The sequence below is a fragment of the Podarcis raffonei genome, chromosome 3, assembly GCF_027172205.1.
Source record: "Podarcis raffonei isolate rPodRaf1 chromosome 3, rPodRaf1.pri, whole genome shotgun sequence".
NCBI lineage: Eukaryota > Metazoa > Chordata > Lepidosauria > Squamata > Lacertidae > Podarcis > Podarcis raffonei.
The window spans coordinates 108873647-108897182 of NC_070604.1; the positions used below are offsets into that span (position 1 = coordinate 108873647).

General features: G+C 42.0%; 1 long non-coding RNA gene across 2 annotated transcripts; it reads right to left on the reverse strand.

Annotated features, from left to right (window-relative positions):
- Positions 1–2264: 2264 nt before the first annotated feature.
- On the reverse strand, positions 2265–23441 carry LOC128411328 (uncharacterized). Of its 2 annotated transcripts, none has more exons than XR_008329761.1 (4): positions 23389–23441; positions 13610–13771; positions 11941–12037; positions 2265–2579 (listed from the first exon to the last, which is right to left on the reverse strand). It is a non-coding gene; the product is annotated as an uncharacterized LOC128411328 (long non-coding RNA). The 2 variants fall into 2 exon arrangements; XR_008329762.1 differs by having other exon boundaries at positions 11941–12126.
- Between the last annotated feature and the right edge of the window lie 95 nt (positions 23442–23536).

A 23536-nucleotide genomic window follows, 5' to 3' on the forward strand; every position in this document is an offset into this window, starting at 1 on the left:
AAAGCTAAACATAATAAACCAACAAGTTAAGGACAAAACTAAAAAGTGGCAGTAGCAAATAAACATTCAGCTAAAACTCAAAGCTTCAAGACAACAAAAGCTTAACAAGGGCATCGAATTAAAATACTTGTCAAATAAAGCAATTTTTGTCCAATACTGAAAACTTGTGAACAGAGGAACCAGGCATAAGCATCTAAGAAGCGCCACCACAGAAAAGGTTCAGTCCCCCAGTTATATTACCCACCGCTGTTCACTAGGCAGAGGAACCTGGAGAACAGCTTTGCCAGATTTTCTCAAGACATTTGCAGGTGGTCCTTGAGAGACCCTTGTCCTAAGCCAAGCTGTGCAGGTCTTTACAAGTTAAAGCCACTGATTGGTTTGGTCTTACTGATTTCCCCCCCCCCCCCCCAATGTTAGGGCACTAACATGCAATGTGTTGCAAACAGATTGCCACTTTGGAAACCTGTACAGTTGCAAACAGATTGCTGCTAGTAAACCTGTACAGGGCACTAAATTTGCAGGCACGTGGTGGGTAGAAGTACAAATTCTGTATGAGAAAGAATTTGGCTTCTACAAGAGGCATGTCTTGCCTTGAAACTTCCTGGGATTTTTTAAGTATAAAAAAAAACAACCAGCAGGGAAATAATTTGGCAGTTTTTTAAAAGTTCAAAAATAAACCCTGGGTTTAACCATGGAGTTAAGTTGCATGTATGTCCCATTAAAATCAGTGGGAACTAATTTAGTGATTAACTTGTCATTGATTCTAATGGAACCCAAGGTCCAATTAACATCATCTGGATCCAGCCCATTATTACCTTCAAATTTTATTAAAGGAAATGGATTACCATAAACTACACTTGGTATTCCAGTATTTTCTTAAAAATTATCATTCCTACTCAACTCTGCTGCTGCCTACCTTTACCCAAAAGACACCCATTTTAGTTTATTGATAATTGCTGAATTCTATAACTTAACAAGCCTATCTCTAAGCTGGGGTATTCCATATATCTTTTATTTAGCATATAAAGGTTTTGCTGTTGTGATCATATTAAAAAAATACCTTACGGAAGTTCTTTTCTGAACTAAGTAAGTAAATTTTCAGATATTTTGGTATCTACATTTCAACAGCATACAGCCCCAGTGTACTTGAAACTCATGAGCATAGTGTACAATTATTTCAGGGGAGTTTCTAGGTCCTACCTTACATCCGGTTTTCTTTTTTGAAAAGGTAGTTAATCGGTAGCTCAGTCTATTCAGAGTAAGCATGCAAAAGTTATCTCCAAATGTTCAGGGCCTAATCCACTGAGGTTCTGGACATAGTGAAAGGGGATGAATTGCGGTATTAAGTTCAATGCCTAAGCCTTTGCTAACTGGTTAAAAAGGGAGGCCAGAATGATAGCGGTCTATACCTGTCCTGTCCTGAAATTTCAAGGACCCCATCTGCTCTGAAAACCAACGGAGAAAATAGAAAAATATTTCTCGGTTCATATAGTATCTCTATTTTTAATCCAGAAAAAGCAATAGTGCACCAAGTATTAGAAACTTGAGAAATAACTAGTCTTACTCTTTGTGATTTCTGCATTTGGCAGTCCCTTAAGATGTCTCTCAGGCCTAGCTTAGACAACTCTGTTCCTCTTCAATCGTTGCAGCAAGAAAGCAAACGCCACACTTTGCATTCAGCTGCTCCTTCGTGATTCATGCTCTATTGGGATTAATTATTGATAATGTAGCTGCAGTAAGTTTCTATGGTAGGCGAAACGGCTTTGTCGGGCAAAGAACACTGGCTCATTGCAATAGGAGAAAGCATGCTGCTCTCCTTGGCTGTAGAGAGGTCTGACTTCGGAGTGTGCATGGACATGTTTCCTGCAGTTTGTTACGAGACAATTTAAAATTAGATTTTGTAGGAGGCTCGCTGCTCACTTTCTAAGCTACCCATTGGAATCGGGGCTACCTGTCAGGAAATTCCACATGTATGGATTTTCAATTTGTGTTTTGCTAAATGATTCCTGTGCATTCTGCCATGTATTTTATATATATATATATTTGCCCTTGCCCTGGTGCAATACACCTTTTGAGTGCTGTGACAGAAAGTATTGTTAAGAGATGTACTTCTGAGCCCACATGCTTGTCCATAACACGCATGAATTCAGTGTACAGCTGTTAGAAGGAACCTTTTGCATGGAGTCACAGTGCTTTTGATAAAAATGTATGCTTACCTTTAACCCTTATACGTATACCCGGATCAAGTATATGTCACAATAGGAAGCAGTAAAGTTCAGTTTATTACATGGACATGAAAACAGAAAGTACAATTGCTGCAAATATGCAGGCAGCAAATGATCATTAAGCACGTACATACACCTCTATTCTAAAGACTGGTTGGCATCTGTCTGTCTCAGGAAACAATGGAGGATTGCACCTTCGGGGTTGAAGTCAAACTGTTGGAGAGTTATCGCAGCTACTGTGGCTGTAGAGAGTGATACCAGAGAGACAAGTTTTGCTGCAGCTGAGGCAGATGAAGGCATTAGACTAGGGGAGCAAAATTTTGCACAGGGTTCAGATGTTTGTTCAAGATTACACTGCAAGAAAAGAAAAGTGTATATCCAGAGGATTTGCGATTAATTGTTATGGTTTGTATTAGAGCAATGTTGACAGCACAAGCCAAACCATCTATTCCTCCAGGGATTTGTGGTTTGATGTAAGTCAGAAAATGTAAAGTGAAGTCACTGGGGCAAACAGAATTCTAACCTAAGCATTCCTTGATAGGGCGTGAGCTAATTGTGACTAACCAGGAAAAGGATCTTTGGAGCACAGTAGATAGCTCAGTGAAAATGCTGAGCCAGTGGCATTACAACTCTGAAAAAAAGGGTAAATTTTGTGTTAAAGATATTTAGCAAAGTCTCATGATATTGGTAGTTTTATTTGCATCTATAGTGTGCGTAAGTAGGATTGTAGTCCACCTATATGGACCTTTGCTCTGATCCAGCAGCGCTCTTGTTTTCTTGCCTTTTGAAATGCACACTTTATGCATCCAATTGCTAAGAACAATAGTTACTCAGTATGTGGCACTAGTGAGCTTCCCGCAAACAGAGAGGCTCCCAGGGACCTCCTCCTCTGTGATTCCCCTGGGAAATTCAGCCAGACTTCTGTGACTCATGAGTCACCACCCGGAACTCAACTTCCCCTTCTGAAAAGGAGTTTCTACACAAAGCAATTTCACGTTTCCCAAGCTAGGGGCAGCGTTGCCACTTTTTCTTTGGCAATGCTCCTGTGCCTTTAGTACCTGCATGACAGGCAGAATGTTTGTCCTTCTAAGTGGCTTTTGGGGGCAGGATATAAACTCTACAAGCCGCAACTGCATTGGCCAAGTTACCTGTGCAAGCCAAACCACCTGCAGGGAACCAGGGCTTGTGACAGAGTGGTGTAGCCACTGCTGCATCGGCACCCCTGCAGCGGAAGGCAGGTAAAACACTGCTCAAATGACAGCAGTGGTGCCAGCTCAGGATCCGTGGATTCTGGCCCAGCTTGGCCACTTGCCTTCCTCAGCCCTGGAACACTGTGTTAGAACATTCCACTGGCTACCTCAATAGGAATCCTGCTGGCAGTACTTCTGCCTACCCCTTTAGCAAGCTGGAGAATAATGGAAGCAGTTGAACTGTTTTGGGTGTGGCAGTGTGGCAGTGGTGGTGGTGGGGAACCTGCCCATCCAATCCCCTTCCAAATCCCCTTGATGGCTGATTAAAACTTCTTGTTCTTTTTTTACTGTATTATGGATATAAAAAAAGGTAAAGGTAAAGGACCCTTGGATAGTTAAGTCTAGTCAAAGGTGACTGAGGTTGCGGCACTCATCTTGCTTTTTAGGCCAAGGAAGCCGGTGTTTGTCCACAGACAGCTTTCTGGGTCATGAGGCCAGCATGACTAAACCGCTTCTGGCGCAACAGAACACTGTGACAGAAGCCAGAGTGCACGGAAACACCGTTTACCTGCCTGCCACAGCAGTACCTATTTATCTACTTGCACTGGTGTGCTTTCGAACTGCTAGGTTGGCAGGAGCTTGGACAGAGTGTTTGGAAGATTTGCCAACATGGATACCAATTTTAAAGCTTACAAAAGATCTTATAGGCATAATGATGCTTTTGTGGCTAGAAATTTCTAATAAAATAAGGGGTGGGGGAAGGAACAAGTGCTTGGTTTGTGCAAGTACCAACCCCCCCCTTTTTTTTAGCAAGGCTTGTCTTTAACACTGGGACAAGCAAAAAAGCATAGGAGAGGAAACCTCCTCTTCCCTATTGTTTCCTCTTCATGCCAGAAAAAGCTTTCTTGCTGAATTTGTTTTTAACTACACGTTAAAGACAAAGAAGGCACTGTGCCATTAAAAAGGCAAATCAAAACACCTTTCTTTGCAAAACTGTTCCATGCTCAAAAGAATGCCCAACTCTGCAAACACATCAGGTAAGTTCACAATAAACTACACACACACACACACACACACACACACACACACACACCAGCCTGCATACTACAGACTTTGTAATAATTTATCACCTATTTTTCCAAGTTTCCCTTTGTCCAGAATATGGGGTTTCCTGAAGGTTTAGATTTTTTTTTCTTGTGCAAGCATGCATCCAGGTCTGGCAACAGCAAAATACAGTTTGTGAGTTAAATCAGCCAATGCTTGCTCAATGCTTGGTGCAGATTCTTCTCATTTTCTGAGAACTGAGCAGTTCATTGTCGTATAGTGGGTGGGACAGCTCTTATGATATATACATGCACCATAGCCCATAAAAAGTGCCTTCCACCCAAGCCAATACAATAAAGCCTGCAGTGTCGGGTGTATAAAAGGAAACTCAACGGCTGCAGTCAAAGTCCATTTTGCAACTGCCAAATAGCAAGGTGGGGCAAAGTTGCCACTGCCCTTTTTCTCTTTTATGCTGCTGCACCTTAACGTAGTAACTTTTCTGGTAACTGAACAAGAATAGGTACACCAGAATGCTAACTATCCCATGCATATTCCTCAAGCATTGACTGTGTGATAGCCACATATGAATGATCCATCAAAAAGACCTTGCCCAACAGAGACTTCTAATTTCCGTTGTTACCAAAACAACTACAGTATTTTTCAGTGAAGTCCGTTCATGCCATTTAGGCAACTCCTGCAGCCAAGCTGGTGCCAAACGTCTTGCTCTGCTTTCCTTTGGACCACATCAATGAGGCTGAGAGGGGACCTCCATACACACTGCCCAGGCCTGCACCCTAGTGGGGTCACTTTGGTGCTGCTGGCACAGTGCTCTGACTTCACCCCCGGAGGCGCACTCCATTGTCCCTCGAGACCGACAGATGCCAACAACAACCGTCCAAGCCTTCGGATGCCAAATACCCAGCGTTGGGCAAACATTAAGTGAATCACACTTGCACAGGAGAGAACAGGTCCTCGGGAATCCAAACGTCCTTACAGCAAAGGCAGCCAGTTAACTATGCTGAAGGACCTCGCTTCAGGAGGCCAGCACATTTCATCATTCATCATCATTTTTAATTTGTATACCACCTTTCCATCTTACAATACTCAAGGCGGTTTACAAGCTGAAGAAACAAAAAATGTACATTTTATAACAATCTAATGCAATACAAAAATGTGATAATAAAACATAACTTTAAAATAGGCAACCTCCATCAAAAAAGTAACATTCAACAATCATTAGAATAGTATAAAATAATAATATCAACATTTAAAGTTAAACAGAAATCCACTCAACAGTTACAATAATATCTAAACTGTAATCAATAAAACAACGGCAAGCCACAGTACATAAAACAATACAATGCACAATGAGAAGCAGAGAGTGGGGCAAGGCAGGTGGAAGGAGGCCTTGCCTGATGGAGTCTCTCCCCTCATTTGGCCCCAAATGGCTTCATGAAAATAAAGCACCACTGAGGGCGCTAGTGCCTGTTAGGATATTGATGTTCTGTTCCACCTTAAGAGGAACAGATATGTGGAGTTATTGTATGTCTCCTGGGAACTTCCGTTCTGCTGGGAACTTCCGTTGTATATTGCTTTTGCTGTCCTGCTGTTTGCTTGGACACGAAGGGAAGCAGACATGTTTTTTCCTTTGTTCCTGAACTATGCTGAATAAAAGCCTGTAAATAATGCCTACACATGTCTCTGTCCGCCACTTCTGTTGTGGAGATTTATTCAATCTGCTGATAAGAGCGTGCTCAGTCTCCAAAGGGTTCGGAGGCTTGAGTCGGTGATTGATGCTGTTCCGAGAACCGGAGTTCACCCGGCTGAGGGCCGGTGGCTGGAGCCAGCTGGGAGCCTGCCAAATGCCCCCATCTCCCCGGACGCATCCCAAGAGCGCCCTGAGTAGGTGGGATATCCTGACTGTTTTGCTCAAGAGGGCAATCTAGGCGACAGGAAGCACTACAAATTCTTCAGCCAGTGCATACCCAAGGAGCTGCCTCTATTGCTTCTGGAGGACACTGCGCCCAGTAATGAGTCCTGTCAGTGGAAGCCCTGCCCAAGTATTAACACTTCCCCCCTCCTGAAATAAGTTCTTGTGGTGGGTGTCAGGAAAACCTCCAGAACATAGCAAGTCTGGAGGAGATGGCACATTCCCTCTGGGAAGCTGAAACACTTGTACAGATAAAGCATCCATCATTGATTGATGCTGAATCCCACTCATTGTCTAGGATGGTGGGAACAATGACATACCAGCCAATTGTCCCGCTTTGAGAGGGACATCTTGGATTCACAGAAGCCAGGAGTGGATCCCGGATATTCTGCTGCCGCCACTGTGGCCTCCAGCATGGCTGCCGCCATACTTCAGGCAGCTGGGCTGCACCTCCAGAAGTGCAGCACCAGCTTCCGGAAGAACGTTCGTGGCCTTGGTGGGCCTTGCAGTGGCGGGGAGGGTCATGTCCTGATTTGCCCTTCCAATATTTTGGAGGGTACGCAATGAGAGTTCTGACATTTAGTCAGTGACTTGGTTAGATTCATGAAATAAAAACCTTTTGATTTGAGGGGGGGTTGCTCTTGATTAAATGAACAACAATCTTTATTTGGAGCTCTATTTTTCCTCCCTAACCTTGGCTCTGAATTACATTCCCACCATTTTTTTCTTGTTTTCCTTTGTTGTTTAGTCATTTAGTCGTGTCTGACTCTTTGTGACCCCATGGACCAGAGCATGCCAGGCACTCCTGTCTTCCACTGCCTCCCGCAGTTTGGTCAAACTCATGCTGGTAGCTTCGAGAACACTGTCCAACCATCTCGTCCTCTGTCGTCCCCTTCTCCTTGTGCCCTCCATCTTTCCCAACATCAGGGTCTTTTCCTGGGAGTCTTCTCTTCTCATGAGTTGGCCAAAGTATTGGAGCCTCAGCTTCAGGATCTGTCCTTCCAGTGAGCACTCAGGGCTGATTTCCTTCAGAATGGATAGGTTTGTTAGCAGGAATGATATAAAGGATTTGGGAAATGCTGACTGTTAATTGGTGAAAGGAGGGAAAGTAAAGTTACATTATACTAAGACTAATTACAGGACTAAAATTTGAAAAGATGGAAAGGATTTGCTGAGATAGATAATCAATCTAGAATACAAAAAAGGGAGGTGTGAGGAGGTCAAGGAAATAAGCTAATGAAAGATAAGTAATGGGAAGATTTATTGTATTTTTGTTTTTTGTTTTTTGTTTAATGGATTTTATTTTTCTGGTTTTTTTTCTTTGTGCCTTATCCTTTTTTTTTACCTATTGTGATGTGTTGTATTGTTTTTTGTTTAAAATGATGTTTTTTACTTTTTCTTTTCGTACCCCTTAAAACTTTAATAAATATTATTTTTAAAAACCCCAGAATGGATAGGTTTGATCTTCTTGCAGTCCATGGGACTCTCAAGAGTCTCCTCCAGCACCATAATTCAAAAGCATCAATTCTTTGGCGATCAGCCTTCTTTATGGTCCAGCTCTCACTTCCATACATCACTTCTGGGAAAACCATAGCTTTAACTATACGGACCTTTGTCGGCAAGGTGATGTCTCTGCTTTTTAAGATGCTGTCTAGGTTTGTCATTGCTTTTCTCCCAAGAAGCAGGCGTCTTTTAATTTCGCGACTGCTGTTACCATATATTTTTTTTATAAAGATATTTATTAAGTTTCCAATTTTATACAAACAAAAAGAAAAAAGCAAAAAAGTTTAAAAACACATACAGTTCACAATACTTAATTTTCAATGACATATTTCCCTGACCTCCTCATACCTCCCCTTCTTGTATTCCAATTCAAATTATTTACTCAGCAAATCCTTATCTCAAAACATTGCAGCTGGAAACCCCTTAATTTCAATCCAACATCATTCAACATTCTTTAATTTTACAATATTTCTGTAAATAGTCCTTAAATTTCTTCCAGTCTTCTTCCGCCGACTCTTCTCCCTGGTCACGGATTCTGCCAGTCATTTCTGCCAATCCCATACAGTCGATCATCTTCATCTGCCATTCTTCCAGAGTGGGTAAATCTTGCGTCTTCCAATACTTTGCAATAAGTATTCTTGCCGCTGTTATAGCATACATAAAGAAAGTTCTATCCTTTTTTAACACCAACTGGCCGACCATGCCCAAGAGAAAGGCCTCTGGTTTCTTCAAGAAGGTATATTTAAATACCTTTTTCAATTCATTATATATCATTTCCCAGAAAGCCTTAATCTTAGGGCACGTCCCCAATTAAACTTTATCTTAAAGGTGAAAGAATGTACCTTCGGTTTCCTTACATTTCCAACATTTATTATCGGGCAAATGATAGATTTTTGCAAGCTTGACTGGGGTCATGTACCACCTGTATATCATTTTCATAATATTCTCTCTTAAGGCATTACATGCCGTAAACTTCATACCTGTGGTCCATAACTGTTCCCAGTCAGCAAACATAATATTATGTCCAACATCTTGTGCCCATTTAATCATAGCAGATTTAACCGTCTCATCCTGAGTATTCCATTTCAACAGCAAATTATACATTTTTGACAAAGACTTAGTTTTGGGTTCTAACAGTTCTGTTTCCAATTTAGATTTTTCCACCTGGAAGCCAACTTTCTTATCCAAATTGTAAGCCTCCATTATCTGATAATAATGAAGCCAGTCTCGCACTTTATCTTTTAATTTCTCAAAACTCTGCAATTTCAATTTGTCCCCTTCTTGCTCCAAAATTGCCCAATATTTTGGCCATTTGGCCTCCATGTTAAGTTTTTTCTGAGCCTTAGCCTCCATTGGTGACAACCACCTTGGGGTTTTATTTTCAAGTAAATCTTTGTATCTTATCCAGACATTAAACAATGCTTTCCTGACAATATGGTTTTTAAATGCTTTATGTGCTTTAACCTTGTACCACAAATATGCATGCCACCCAAACACATTATTAAAACCTTCTAAATCCAAAATGTCTGTGTTCTCAAGAAGCAGCCACTCTTTCAGCCAGCAGAACGCTGCTGATTCATAGTAAAGTTTAAAGTCTGGCAGGGCAAATCCACCCCTTTCTTTCACATCCGTTAATATCTTAAATTTTATTCTAGGCTTCTTGCCCTGCCAGACAAATTTAGAAATGTCTTTCTGCCACTTCTTGAAACAGTCCATTTTGTCCAAAATTTGCAATGTTTGAAACAAGAACAACATTCTAGGCAATACATTCATCTTTATAACTGCAATTCGACCCAACAAGGAAAGCTTCAAATTTGACCAAATTTCTAAATCTTTTTTCACTTCCATCCAACATTTTTCATAGTTATCTTTAAACAAATTCCCATTTTTACCTGTCATATTAATCCCCAAGTATTTCACTTTCTTAACCACAGTCAGACCTGTTTCATTCTGAAACTTCTCTCTTTCAATTGGTGTTAAGTTTTTCTCAAGAACCTTAGTTTTTAACTTGTTCAATTTGAACCCTGCAACCTGACCAAATTCTTGAATTAATTCTAAAACTCTTTTAGTACTAGATTCTGGCTCCTGTAGCGTCAAAACTAGGTCATCTGCAAATGCTCTCAATTTATACTGTTTAGCTCCGGCCTGTATACCTTTAACCATCCGGTCCCTTCTAATCATATTCAGCAAGACCTCCAGGACCGATATAAAAAGCAAAGGGGAAATTGGGCATCCCTGTCGTGTCCCTTTTTCTATCTTAAATTGTTCCGTAACCACATTATTTACAATTAATTTGGCCTTTTGTTCAGAAGATATTGCACCTATACCATTCTCAAAGCCATGGCCTACCCCCATACCCTGTAAGTTCTTTTTCATAAAACTCCAAGAAATATTGTCAAAGGCCTTCTCCGCATCCACAAATATCAAAACTGCTTTAGTATTTATATTCACTTCTAACTTTTCCAAAATGTCAATTATATTCCTCAGATTATCAGATAAATGTCTTCCCGGTAGAAAGCCCGCTTGGTCCTTATGAATCTCTTCAATCAATACTTTTTTTCAATCTCTTAGCCAAAATATCAGCAAAAATTTTGTAATCCACATTTAATAAGGATATGGGACGGTAGTTCCTAAGTTGAGTCTTTTCAGTCTCTGTTTTTGGTATTAGTGTAATATAAGCCTCTTTCCACGATTCTGGTGCCCTTTTCCCTTCCAAAATTTCATTACAGACTTCCTTCAAAGGTTGTAATAACCACTCTTTCAAAGATCTGTAGTATCTGGAAGTCAACCCATCCGGTCCTGGAGACTTGCCTAGTTGCATATTTTGAATGGCACCTTCTATCTCCTGGTCAGATATTTTACAATTCAACATTAATTTACTTTCTTGTGAGATTTTTTGTAATCCATTTATCTTCAAAAATCAATCAATGTCCATTTCATTCTGTGGCCCTGCGACTGCTGTTACCATAGGGAAATTCTTGTTGCTGTGGTTGTTAGCTTCTTGCCCTCAAGAGGGATGGGAAGAGTCATGTAGCATCTACTCCTTTTGTTTTTCTCCTCTCTTACCCCTCCTGTTTTCTATTTGTGTTCTTTTTGTAAATTTCAAATCTATATCTGCTTCGTCCAATATTTTACAAACAGGGCATATCAATGATTCAATATAAATAAGAGATTTAACCTCCTATAGAATTCCACTTTATCTTACTGGTTTATCGTCTGTTAAAACCACAGACCTGGCTGACTCAGCTCTTGGCAAGTGCAAATCATGATTTGTGGAACACGTTGTGTACACTACTGCCCCAACAGACCCAGATCAGCAAGAAGGCTCAACGGTTGCTGAACATTACCTGGGGGTTTCAGAACAGCAGCTGGGTCCTGCCTCCACCCCTCAGCCACAAACTCTGTACCAAATGATAAACCTTGGACCTACACATGCAAAACCTAGAAAAGGACTTGCATGTCAGATACTTCTACTGTATCCTGTACCCATACCCTACTTAAAACGTAGTGTTTTCTTTTATTATCATATGTAACCTAGCACTCCAGGTGCTGGCACTGTTGGTTGCTGAAATTGCACTTTTAACACTGTGTCAAAAGAGAGCTGAAGGAATCGTTTCTGCAGCTAGTGTCTTAATTCCAGTGATTTCATGTCCCCAGTGAATGATGGTTGTATTCACTGTACACTATACCATCACACATATTTGCATTTTAGCTCGTGTTCTAGAAGAATGCTGTGGTCTGTGTCTGTGTGTTGCGCAAGATTTTTGGCATGTGAAAGTGTGCATTTTTGCTGCTTCCCCTGCCCCCCCCGAAAAACACTTCTACATTCTGTTCACCGCAGTAGACACTTCTGCATTCTAATTCCAACATATTTCTGTTCTGGGAGAAGTCTGGAAAGCCACAGAAACCGACTAGAAAGTGAACAGAGAGTCTCTGCTATATAGAGGGCTCCTTCGCTACAGGCACAATAGTTATAGGAAAGTGGGGCATACGGTTCACCAGAAATACCTTTCTTGTTGAAAAAAGCAGGAGCCATGGTAGTACTCACCCTTTTCGTTTATGCTTATTTCCTTCGATTCCTCCTCCTGCCTTAGCTGGTTTTTGTTTTCTTGACAGTTGCATACAAACTGCAGTAGTGAAGAACTCTGAGCATGTACAGAAACCAGAGGGTCATCGTCACACTTTGCTTCTGTTCAAGTATTTGACTCTTAATCAAGCTTGAGTCTGTACTTTCCTTATAAATTTAAACAAGGGTTTAAGTAAGCTTTAGGCTGATGACACACGAAAGCTTGTTTGTCTTGCGATACAGAAAGGTGTGGGATTTTGCTTTCTTTGAACTGGATTCCACCCCAACTGCTACCTTTATTTATCCACAATAACAAGACTTAACTTGCTACATATATTTGGGGAATTCTTGGGTGGTGCAATAAAGTGTGCTAAGAAGTAGTGCTCACAGAAAATGAGTAACATTTCTCCTAAGACATTTTAGTCAAGCCCAGAAGAGCAATTGTTTGGCTAAACTTTAAACACTCCTCGGTGCAATAACTTATTCCTTCCTATAAGGCGGATTTATTGAACTGAGATTTTAGAGATCAATTTTTGCATTCTTGGTGATGCCACTCTGTTCGCCAGACCAGAGGCACTAGAAAATTAATACACTTTCTTAAATATAACCTCCAGGTAGCTCTTTGCTTTTCTCAGGATGTCTGCGAGAGAAATGCAATATCATGCACATGGACTATACATTTTGCCCCATGTATTTGTTACAAGGGGAACATATTACTGTTACTTAATTCCACACCCGCCAACATTTCTCTGATAAAAATAGGGACAACCTATTCCATCATCATCATTATTATTATTATTATTATTATTATTATTATTATTATTATTATTATTACTACTACTACTATTATTATTAGTAATACCCCACCTATCTGACTGGGTTGCCCCAGCCACCCTGGGCAGCTTCCAACATATATAAAAACATAATACAACATTAAACATTTAAAAACTTCCCTATAAAGGGCTCCTGGTCTCACCTGTATAGGCAGCCCCCATGACAGCAAGGGATCATTGCCAAACGAAAAACAAGGATACCAGAGGGTAAATAATCCTTGCAAATTCCCCCCAGGTTCTCTGTTTAATTGGATCTTTAATTGGCTTTAAATTACCGGCATGTGATGGGAAAGGGTTGCAACAACGTACTGCTGAATATGCCAGCTACATGGATCAAAGGTTTGAATTAAGATAAGAATTTCTTCAGCGTGAGGGTCGTTTGGGGAGAGGGAAGCCCACAATTTATTTATTCTAAGCTTCTTTTATATATTTGTGATTCAGCAACCCTTTCTGGAATATAAAATAAAAATATATTTACAAGTGAGGAAAGGGTGTTGGAGTAGTACTGATATTAACAAGCAAAAATGGAAACTGTGTGTGATCTGAAATGAAGAAAAGAGGGGGAGAGGAAGCTCAAGTAGGACTGTGTTGGAAAGACATAGTAATTTCTCTCACCTCTGTTTAAAAACAACAGAAAAGGAAAAAGAGACTGAGATTTGTGGGTGCTACTGACAGAATGTAATCTAAGATAAAGTTTAATTGGGGCATAAATATCTTGCTGGAAGGAAAAGAATTGGGGGGCTGTCATAAGAATGCTGCAGAGATTCTGGGAGTTGGAAAGGGGTATTAAATCTTCAGCGCGTACGAAAACTGCCCACCTTTTCCTAGGCAGAGGGGGAAATGGTGAAGATCTGTGACAGAATGGTTTCTAGCAGAATGTTGCCTGTTCTGAGACATCGAAGTGAGGGATGGAGAGATAAGACCTCTGAGAAACTTCGATATTCAGTTCTGCCCGAAGCCACGATGGGAGAAAACCGCAGCTGGGAAGTGAAAGAGACAACACCATATATGGACACAGAAGGAATCTCCATGATCATTTTCACACGCACGACAGAATAAAGATAATCATTTGAGTTCTTCACTTGAAGCTTTATAAATTTATATATTGTTCCCAATAATATTTTAATGGTCTGGCAACCCAACACAAATCTGCTTCTTAGTTTTGGTTCAAGAAAATTGTGTAAATCTCCTAGTAAAAATTCCAGAGCAACATACAACCAATGTGTTTGTCATTCCAGCTAGTAGCCCATCAGATATTTTTTTAAGTGAGAATCTTTACAAAATTGGTTATTTTCAGAAAATTGTTCTTTGTATTTAGTCCTCCTCAGTTTTAGTACAATGAAGGGATTACCCAGAACCTGAAGTGAGATGAAAAAGCAAGGGCATGGGGTTATTTAATTGCTTCTGTCAGTAAGCGGTTGACATATTCACAGCAAACTTGAATTAAAGCCACAGACCTGTGTATTGACAGGCCCTCCATCTCTCTCACACAATTTTATGACTTTACTACAAGATGCAACTTTGAAGGTAGTTCTTCTCCTTCTAAGCACATGTGAAAAGGATCTAGGAGTCTTGGTTGACCACAAACTTGACATGAGCCAACAGTGTGACGCGGCAGCTAAAAAAGCCAATGCAATTCTGGGCTGCATCAATAGGAGTATAGCATCTAGATCAAGGGAAGTAATAGTGCCACTATAGCAGTGTATTCTGCTCTGGTCAGACCTCACCTGGAGTACTGTGTCCAGTTCTGGGCACCACAGTTCAAGAAGGACACTGACAAACTGGAACGTGTCCAGAGGAGGGCAACCAAAATGGTCAAAGGCCTGGAAACGATGCCTTATGCGGAACGGCTAAGGGAGCTGGGCATGTTTAGCCTGGAGAAGAGGAGGTTAAGGGGTGATATGATAGCCATGTTCAAATATATAAAAGGATGTCACATAGAGGAGGGAGAAAGGTTGTTTTCTGCTGCTCCAGAGAAGCGGACACGGAGCAATGGATCCAAACTACAAGAAAGAAGATTCCACCTAAACATTAGGAAGAACTTCCTGACAGTAAGAGCTGTTCGACAGTGGAATTTGCTGCCAAGGAGTGTGGTGGAGTCTCCTTCTTTGGAGGTCTTTAAGCAGAGGCTTGACAACCATATGTCAGGAGTGCTCTGATAGTGTTTCCTGCTTGGCAGGGGGTTGGACTCGATGGCCCTTGTGGTCTCTTCCAACTCTATGATTCTATGATTCTAAGCATGTCATTTTGCAGCACGTTTGGTGATGCCTATGTGGAATGTTTACTCTTATGAAGAATGTTGTTTGTCTGCTTTTGAGAAGACAATGCTTAAGTCAATGTGAACTTTCATACTGGAAATTTTAGGAAGGGGTAGGTGTGCACTTCTTAACAGGTCACAAAAGTGACTTTAGTGACTCATACCGTATCATGAGAGGAAACAGAAAAGATTGCTATCACAAAAGTCCTGTATACTCAGGAGCATGAATAGAGCTGGTGGCTGTGTTTCAACTTGTTAAGCTACCATGCTGAAATGCAACATGTTCTGTAAATACGTCTTGTTGATAATAATATGCAAGCAAGGAGTTATGCTGCTCGTTTTAGTACAAAATTGCCAAAGCACGAGTAAGACATTGCCATGAGAATATATGTCTACAGTTCCTTTTAGATCAGCAAACTTTTTCAGCAGGGGGCCGGTCCGCTGTCCCTCAGACCTTGGGGGGGGGCGGACTATACTTTTTTTGGGGGGGGGAATAAATTCCTATGCCCCACAAACAACCCAGAGGTGCATTTTAAATAAAAGGACACATCCTACTCATGTAAAAAACACGCTGATTCCTGGACCGTCCGCGGTCCGGATTGAGAAGGCGATTGGGTCGGATCCAGCCCCGGGCCTTAATTTGCCTACCCATGTAAATTTAGATCAAGATCCAAGTTGTGCATTCAGGGCGCAATCCACTGAAAAGTCCTTTGCAAAGTCCATTGGAATGAATAGCAGCTGTGCTCTTGCACTTGCCCCCAGTCAGTTTCATAGGAGTTGTGAAGGAGAACCTCCCACTTAATGGTGTGATGAGGCAAGAGCAGGTCGAAGTCCAGACTAGAAATTATTAAGAATCCTGGAAAACTGGATGGAAGCAAGTGACAAGCAAAAAAGTAAAGGATTAGTTAGTTCAGAGGTTTGAATTTGGAAGTTGTAGCCCCAGGGCAGGCTGGAGGATCAGATCAATAAGCTGAACAGACCACATGCTATCTGCAAGGCAGGCATGCTTGGGGAGAAGCCAGAAAGTGGTTACTTAAAAGGACATAAGAATATCAGAAAAGCCCTGCCAAAGATCCATCATAGTCCGGCATCTTGACCAACTCACACTCACATGACTATGGGAAGCCAGCCAGCAGGACTTGAATGCAACAGCCCTCTTCCCAACAAGGAGTAAAGGGAAATTTCAAATGGAGACAAAATTGACAGGCAGAGAGGGGCACAATGTCAAACTCTGGACATGTGCTAATACTAATGAAGTTGGGCAGGCAGGCAACTTCATCATGTGTGCTCTCCAGTTACTATTTTTTATCTGCTCTCTGATGTAAAAAATTTGGAATAGCACACGTCTCTCTCTGGGAGCAACACTACTGCTAAAGCTGCAGTTCTAAATACATGACTAATTTCAGACCAGTGTTTGGCTACTGCTGCCAGATAACTCCCTAGGGAGGGCATGAACCTGGCAACGAAGTGGTGCAGAATAGATATTCCCTACCAAGAAGAATAAATGGATGCTGCAAATATTAAGTACTGAGCAGGATACAGTCAATGGGCAGACCAAATAAATGAGAGAGAGATTAAGTCATGTATTGTATTAGATGGAGGTGTTTTTGTTGGGAAACTATGCAAACATTTGACTAATATAGAACTGTTCATCAAACCTAGAAAAGAGTTACTGGTAGCTCAAAAGCTTGCAGATTCTTCCACTAAAGGAAGTGAACCTGATAGACCTTATTAGAGCATTCATTCATTATTATTATTATTATTATTGATAAATAATACATACATTGCTTTCCTATTATAATACACAATGGTACAATAAAATGAGTATGAATATAAATCCAACCAACTGCAACAAGGAAAATAGAAGACAATTCTAGAGTTACAGGAAAGCAAAAACAAAACCAGTGTCAAGGAAAGGTCTCACAAACAGCCAAATTACAATTCTATGGGAGGGGAATAGAAATATGTTGTAAGGAGGGTTCTCCTGGGCATGGACTACCTTAAGGCATGCTCACATTATTGCTGTTCTCTAATCTCTTTCAATAGTTTAAATATGATTGGGTATTAGCAGTGCTTTTTTTAGGGGGTATCCATGGGTACGCAGTACCGGAAACTCTTTTTGTTGTTGTTAAAAAGTGTGGCACTTACTGGAACAACTTCATGGTGAGTACCAGCACTACTTTTTGTAGAAAAAAAAGCACTGGGGTATTAGGAGCACTATGGGCTGCCTAGCCATGACCTATGTGCATCCTAGAACTCCATGCTCTGGGTCTGGGAGCAGGCAGAGATCTACATCACACAGGTGAGGCTCAGGAACAGCTATAGCTGCCTGTTTGCTCACAGCCTTTTCTCCCCAGTTGCTGTGATGGTCACAGCCACATGTCAGTGAGGAGCTGCAGCTCTAGTATGAATTGAACCTGGGATATTTTACATCCAGTATACTTATTTTACATCCAGTATACATTTTACAGCCGGGATGCGGGTGGCGCTGTGGTCTAAACCACTGAGTCTCTTGGGCTTGCCAATCGGAAGGTCACCGGTTCGAATCCCTGTGATGGGGTGAGCTCCCGTTGCTCGGTCCCAGCTCCTGCCAACCTAGCAGCTCGAAAACATGTCAAAGTAGATAAATAGGTACCACTCCAGCGGGAAGGTAAATGGCGTTTCCGTATGCTGCTCTGGTTTCGCCGGAAGCAGGTTAGTCATGCTGGCCACATGACCCGGAAAAACTGTCTGCGGACAAAACACCAGCTCCCTCGGCCAGTAAAGCGAGATGAGCGCCGCAACCCCGGAGTCATTTGCGACTGGATATAACTGTCAGGGGTCCTTTACCTTTTTATACATTTTACATCCAGTATACTTAGGAAGTTATTGGAAACCACTGGAGTTCTCTCTTGCGTGGGGCTGGCTGGAAGTTTGCCACAGGCATTTAGCTGACCACTGTGAGAGCAGGATGCTGGACTCTATGGGCCAATGACCTGATCCAACAGGCTCTTGTTCAGTTTTTACGAGAAAATGTGTCATGAAAAAAGTGTGTGTTGTTTCTGTGTGATCAAATAATACGAGTGAGTAATAGTTTCCTCTGTCTAGCAGACAATGATCATGCTTTGCTTACACTGATGACGAACTCAAGAATCCACCCTTGCCCTTTGCTTCGCCTTTTAATTTCTCTCTTATCTTCCTGATGGTCTCCATTTGCCTGTTACTCCTCCTCGCCTAGCGCTCTCTCTCTCTCCTGTTCAGATTGCCCTTGGGCACCGTATAAAAATAGCTTGCTGAGCTCATGGAAAGTTGTACCTGGTTCTCAGCACTTGGGTACCTCTGCCTGTTCTTCTTGGGTTCTACACACAAGTATATATGCAGTACTTTTTGAAAGGGGCAGATTGTACACTTGTTCAAATAATCCGCTTACAGATATGGAGCAGATAGACAAACTCACTTCATAAAGATTGCTTAAGAAACATACTCTTGTGTTCCCCATCACCGTGATTTAAAGAATGGTAAAAAGCTGTGGTTGGGGCTTTGGGGAGCTGTCAATTAATTTTAAAAGTGTATTGGTTTTCCAAGGCCTTCTGTTAACAGCAATTATACTTTCTGATACACACACAACTCCCTGTGCTCTTTCTATTCTCACACATTTTTACTAGCATGTACACACAAGAAACAATAAAAGGAGAAAAAGCAATAAATCAAACACAACAGGTAAAAGGAGGGGGCGAGAAAAGGCAGAAAGTGCCTGCTGTTTCTTGTTCCGATTCCTTTCTAAGATACTTGTCACCAGATAACATGGGTAGCAACAGTATGGAAACTGAATAAGTTTTCCGTGACTCTTTCATTGAATACTTGTGGGCGGAACGGGGATTTTTTATGTTTTTGTTTCCCTGAGGGCTAAATCCATGGGAAGTAGCCATGGAATGCTATTATCCGTATTTAGTATAACAGGTTGCCATTTCTGTAATGCTTTAGTGTAAAATATGTTTTATAATTCTTGGCTCATTTGTGTATCATAATTTTGTTTGTTCCTGGAGTATTTATACTTTCTGGGTCTCTGTAGAATTTGAAGCAAGAAGGAAGGGAAGGAATGCTTGTCTCCCAGGGATTGCAGAAATGAGGGGAACAACTTTATGGCTTTTGTCACTGCCCAGAGAAACAAGGGACCCTGGGAGGTTGAATCCCTTCCTTTCCATCTAGGAAGAACACACGCTAAGGGAAACATCAACCTTGCCCCAGGCACCAACCAGAGAACAAGTAGTAGTAGGGAGCTTGCCTTACCCTACCAGAAAAATTACTGTTCCAACTCCTAGTTACCCTAGGACTATAAAAGGAAGGACACAGTGCCCAGAGGAACAAGGACCACTTGCTTTTGTACTTCTGTGAAAGAAAACACACTTGCGAGGCAGATCAGCTGAGCTCGACTTAGCAATAAATTCTTGCTTACAACTCACAACTACATTCCGGCATTACCAAATCAATCTCCCTCCTCTACCTTTCCCCATCTACTCCACCTTATTTTGTGTGTCTTGTCTTTTTTGTTTGTATGCCCGAGAGCCTGTGTCCCTTTTTTTATAGACGGTATCTGCCACAAGTATCCTATTTTATTTTGATTGGTGTGAGCCACTTTGGAAGACAATTTTTGTCTGAAAAGCAAAAAATAAAAATACAATAAATTCTTGGGAAGAGGATTCATGTATTCAAATACCAAGGATTTCAGGCATATTCCTGGCAGTTCTCTGGGTCTGGTGTATGCTCACTGCTCCATATTGTAGTTACAGCAGTATTGCCAGTATTAAGTATGTGTGAAGGGCAATCCTGTGTCACAAAATGTACTTATTTAAAGTATTTCTATGCTCTTCTTCAGCCAAAAAGGCTTTTGGATCTGCTCAATAAAAAGTAAAGACAGTATCTCAAGCTAAACATTGATGGTCATGTGTCAGAGAGCCCTGATTCATCTGTAGTGCTTGTACTACATGTTTAGGGTAGTGGAGGGAAACCTGTAGTCCTCTGGGAGTCGTTGGACTTCAACTCCCACCAGGCCCTGCCAACATGGCCAATGGTCAGGTATGGTGGGCACTGAAGAACAGCAACATGTGAAAGACCACAGGTCCTTCACCCCTGGTTTTGAAGGACAGATCTGTCCCTTTTAAAAATCCACATGGTCTTTGTGGTTGAAACTTGGCAACCAGAGTTTGTTCTCTGTACTACCTTTGAAGGTGACTCGGAAACTACAACTAATCCAGAATGCGGCAGCTAGACTGGTGACTGGGGGCGGCCGCCGAGACCACAGAACACCGGTCTTGAAAGACCTACATTGGCTCCCAGTACGTTTCCGAGCACAATTCAAAGTGTTGGTGCTGACCTTTAAAGCCCTAAACGGCCTCGGTCCAGTATACCTGAAGGAGCGTCTCCACCCCCATCATTCTGTCCGGACGCTGAGGTCCAGCGCCGAGGGCCTTCTGGCGGTTCCCTCATTGCGAGAAGCAAAGCTACAGGGAACCAGGCAGAGGGCCTTCTCGGTAGTGGCGCCCGCCCTGTGGAACGCCCTTCCAGCAGATGTCAAAGTGATAAACAACTACCTGACATTCAGAAGACATCTTAAGGCAGCCCTGTTCAGGGAAGTTTTTAACGTGTGATATTTTACTGTATTTTTGGTTTCTATGGAAGCCGCCCAGAATGGCTGGGGAGGCCCAGCCAGATGGGCGGGGTATAAATAATAAATTATTATTATTATATTATTATTATTATTATAATAACAGGCAGAGATCATTTCTTGTGCTGCTACGAGTTTGAGCTCTATTTAATGGGAGAGGCCAGAGATTGGACCTGGAATGGGAGAGGCATAATGAGCACGTCTCTTTCACTGAACTATGGCCCTGATCCATGTTTTATGGTACCTGAAAGACCGACAATTTGATTGTGGCACAACTTTTATTGTTGCCAAAGCTCCTCCCACAATAATTCTGTTTGTCTTAAAGGTGACACAAAGCTCTTTTGGCGTTTGTTCCTTTTCCTTTTCCAGTTTGCTGGACATTCATAGACTCACAGAACTGTCGAGTTGGAAGTTAATATTTCTTGAATATCTGCTTTCCCCCCTGTTCCTCTGTACTGCAAATAAAAAAACCAAGGAAAATGCAAATAAGGAACTGGGAACCAACTTCACTCTCCTGTAAAACAGGATAGTTAAAGAGTGTTGGGAGCAGATCTTGACTATGCCCAACTCTGAATACAAAAGAGAGATTTAGGTGTGCAGAATCATTTTCTGCGGCTCTCAAAGCAGATTATGGATGTGTGAGTGAATCTCAGGTTTCCTCCATAAATCTGATAAAGTAAGGTTATTAAGAAAAGCATGAACATACCAATGTAAAGCAGCTTCTTGCAGGTGGATCCATCAACAGGGTGGGAATACCACAGGAATGGCTTGGTATTAATAAGTATAATATTATCTCTTTGTCTGTGGGCCAGGGGTGGAGTACTTAGTCAGCTTTCTATGCTTCAGTAGGATCTGCTGTCAGGTCAGCACTCCATAGAGACAGGTAGACTTATAAACAGCTTCCTTTTTAATAGGAACAATATATGACAACATAAATTTATTGCTGCTAAGCTAAGCTGAACAGCTCAGGCAGCTTTTTACTAACTCCAACATTATAGGAGGGAGAGAGATGGGGCTACGAGGCTTCTCCATGAGCTCTGTTGAAAGACCAGCAACTTTATTTTTGTCCTCTCTCTGAAACCTTTCTATTCCTGCTAGTCAATACAGAATGCTGTAACTAAGAAATAATGCCCAAATTTGCTTTTTTTTCTCCTCCCTTCCAATTCATTTTTCCTTTTGTGTTGTGCTCTTTTAGACTATATGCTTGATGGCAAGGACTGTCATATCACAGACCTTTCTAAGTCAATCTGGGCCATTTTGGGCTAAAGAGTGGGATTTATAATTTTAAAAAATAAACATATACAGTATGCAGAGAGACAGTACAAGAGCCATACCTAGTGAGACTAAATTATAAAAGGGAAGCTCTGGGCCCAATTCAAAGTGCTGGTTTTGACCTGTAAAGCCTTAAACAGTCAGGTATTGCTTAAACAGCAATCCTTCAGGGACCACCTCTCCCATGCCCAAAAGGTCCATCTCTCCCCATAGGAACCAACTCAGACCTTGTGATCCCCTTAAGAACCTACCCGCCTCTCCTCATTTGAACCAACCTGGACCCTGTAATCATCACCTGAAGCCCTTCTTCTTGTCCCCCCTTCAAAAGATGTCTGGAGGGTGGAAACATGAAAATGAGCCTTTTTCTGTGGTGGTTCCCCATTTGCAATGCTCTCTCCAGGGAAGCTCATCTGGCACCTTCAGTACCTATCTTTAGACTCCAGACAACAATGGTTCTCTTTAACCAGGCCTTTGGCTGATTAATATTCCATGGCCTTCAAGTGTGTTCATGGGAGTGGAGTTCTTGGTTTTTGTTCTATTCTGTATTCTGTGTTCTCATTTTGTATTTTTAGGTTGGGAACTACCCTGTGATCTTCAGATGAAGGGTGGTATACAAATTCAATAAATAATAACAGAATAAAATAGAATTTTAGAGTTGGAAGGTACCACAAGGGTCAGTTATGTAGTTTTATTAGTGGACACTAGAAACCCTGGTTCCATTAGAAGTCCTTGAAGACACATTTATTACAGCACAAGGAAGAAGCTTTCGATAGATGCAGCTCACAATCCATCAACTTTAAAATTTGAGGGCATCCCCTATCCTTTCTGACTTTCCCCACAGGTGCCCTAAATTCCCTGTCCCTGTGTTTGCGACAGATTTCACCAGCGCCACCAATTTTTTCGGGCACAATTGCGACAGTTACCAGCAGGCTGCCAGGCAGTCAAAACCTATTCCTTGAACTTTAAATTCTTGCGGGCTAACTTCTTGGTTTCTTGTTGGGGTGTGGGGAGAAAAGGGACCGAGAGTTTTCAGTTTGCGAACTGTGCTGCTATCCACCGGGCGAGCCCCAGCCTTCCCCAGTTCGACCAGCACACAGGTACAGTGGTACCTCAGGTTAAGAACTTAATTCGTTCCGGAGGTCCGTTCTTAACCTGAAACTGTTCTTAACCTGAGGTACCACTTTAGCTAATGGGGCCTCCCGCTGCCGCCGTGCGATTTCTGTTCTCATCCTGAAGCAAAGTTCTTAACCCGAGGTACTATTTCTGGGTTAGTGGAGTCTGTAACTTGAAGCGTCTGTAACCCGAGGTACCACTGTAAATTGTGTAAACACCACCCATCCCCATTTTTTAAAGTTACATTCAGACGGCGCTCCAGCAGGATCCACCTGCATTCCCTCAGACAGCAGGTGCCAGGCGCCTCTTACCTCAGCACCCGCCCTGCCCCTCTCCAAAGGTGTCTCGCGCCGGAAAAGTCCATATATGGCCCACCGGGCGGGCAGGTGAGCCTCTTTCGCCTCGGCTGCCGGACTCGCCCCGCCCCGCCGGCCGCTCCCAGTTTCGCTCAGGTGGCGC